The following is a 2,214-nucleotide window of genomic DNA, read 5'->3' on the forward strand; positions in this document are numbered from 1 at the left end:
CTGTCGTGGAGCAGTCCTGGTCCTGCTCCAGCCTGTCAATGATATCATTGTTTGACACAAAGCCCTCCTTCCTGCTCTGCTCCCTGGAAGGGCCCTGCATGCAGAGCTGACAGCACAGAGCAGCCTGGCTCTGCTGGGATGCCGTGCCAGGGAGGTCACATACCTCACTCATGAACTGAGATGGCTCTCAACAGGAGAGGCAGGCTGAAGGCACGGTGCAAACCCAGCTCTCTTGGCAGGCAGCTGCCCCTGTGGCACTTGGGGATGGGGAAAGGATGTGGATTTCAGTTCTTCTGGCCACTGCTGAGGAGCAGAGAAGCAGCTGGGGGAAGAGGGGATGCACAGCACACCCAAACACTCCCAAAAACAGCAGAAGGAAAGTTGGGACCCTGCATGACCATGTCCTCTTGGGGGAGTGCACATTTCCCAGCTGCTCTACAGAACCTCACCCCTATTTTCCTGATAATGGGAACAGTTTTCCCTGTAAAACATCACTTGCTAGCACAAGTCTAAGAGGAGCTCAGGTCCCTCCATCGCAGGGGACTGCCATGAACACATTCAGTTGCACCAGCCTGGGATCACCCACAGGCATCCAGAGTGCCCCAGCAGCATCCTGACGCTCTTGCTAATTAGAGCAAGAAGGACTTTTAATAATTTAGTCCCATCAGCAGCCTTGCTTGGATTCATTTTACAGAGGGGCTAGTCTACATGGACAGCTTCCAATTTAGAAACAAACAGCAGTATCTAGGAGATGGACATGGTTTTTATTTCCTCCCAAAAAACAAAAGCCAAATCGTCCATGAAGCTCTCACGAGAAACATTGACATTGATTTTTCAGTCATGGGACCAAGAAAAGTGAAGCCTGCAGACTCTTACATGTCTTTCCCTGTCCCTTTCCTCAAATCACAATAAATCTGTCCAGCCAGGCTGCCAGCATCTGGGGGTGGAGGGAATTGATTTTCCCAAGAAACCTGAGACATCAGATTTCCATCTACAATTTGTGGTCCCACTCCATTGCCTCTCAACAGGATCCAAGTAGGGTAAGAAGGGGAATGTGAACTCTTGCCTCTCAGTCACTTAAATATTCCCTAAAGCCAGAATTTATTATCAAAACCTGAAGTGGGCCCATCTTGAACACCACCAACACATGACTCATGACAACACAAGCAGGCAGGCCTGCTTTCCATATCCACCACTAGTGGGAAATGGGAGATTTCAAGCCTCTGGAATATTGCAGTCAAAACCTGGCACTTCATAAAACCAATGAAATCCAATTTTTTTTTTCTTGGTGAGTTCCATCCAGATGAGTCCTGGAGCTCTTAAGCTCCCTTCCTCTAGAGCTTTTGCTAAGAACATATTTATTGTGTAAACACAGCAGTTTGGAAGGAAAAAGTGGCTTCCCATCTATTGAGGTGGAACCAAACAAGCCATTTGTAAGGCCTGGGAAAGCATCACAGACTAAAGACTCTCCATCCCCTTCTCCCACCAACATCATCCATGACATTCACTGTGTAAATTATGTTACCCAAGTGAGATCTGTCACATAGACCCTTGGCTTACCAATAGGAACCACAAAGGTTGCCCAGGGAGGAAAAAGGAAATAAAATAAATGGAAAACAGGTTTATAATGAGTCAGTGCACAGAGGATTTAAAAGGCTTCATTTCCTGGTCTCTTCCTCTCTGCCCCACACAGAGGAATCACTGAATATCCCAAGGGAATCAGGAGGCTGAAAAGCAGCTGTGGCTTTCCAGGTCCCATCCCTGTTTTTCTGATGATTCCAAGAGACAGTACAGCAGGATAAACTCAATTTCCCTCCTTTGCATGACCCTTAACCCCTGCCCATGAAGGAAGCCCATTAGACACTGATGATGTGTAGCCCATCAGTGGAATAATCTCATATATCCTTCCTGCTCAGAAACAGGCAGCAACTTCCTCACTCAGTTGGTAGGAGAGGTCCTGGAAATGTGCAAAAGCAGGAAACACTGAAATACAAGTGACACACAGATCTTTTACTGCACCACTGAGAGCACCAGGCAGGGCAGGACTGCCTGTCACCTACCCAGTGATACTGCTCCCTGTCAGAGTGGCCTGAAAACAACTTTCTGATGGCTCCACAGGTCAGACCACATGAGCTCTGGACCTCCTTTGCTGTGTCCTCAGCCAGCTGCTGCACATCTCCCCTGGGGCTCTGCCACCCAGTGCAGTGGCCAGAG

The 2,214-nt window shown here is 48.5% G+C and overlaps 1 protein-coding gene across 1 annotated transcript in view; it reads right to left on the reverse strand.

Annotated features, from left to right (window-relative positions):
* ADAM19 (ADAM metallopeptidase domain 19) overlaps positions 1-2,214 on the reverse strand; it is a 34,177-nt gene that overhangs the window by 24,338 nt on the left and 7,625 nt on the right. The window lies entirely within an intron of this gene.

Source organism: Corvus brachyrhynchos, unplaced genomic scaffold (genome assembly GCF_000691975.1).
Source record: "Corvus brachyrhynchos isolate BGI_N302 unplaced genomic scaffold, ASM69197v1 scaffold21, whole genome shotgun sequence".
In the NCBI taxonomy this organism is placed as follows: domain Eukaryota; kingdom Metazoa; phylum Chordata; class Aves; order Passeriformes; family Corvidae; genus Corvus; species Corvus brachyrhynchos.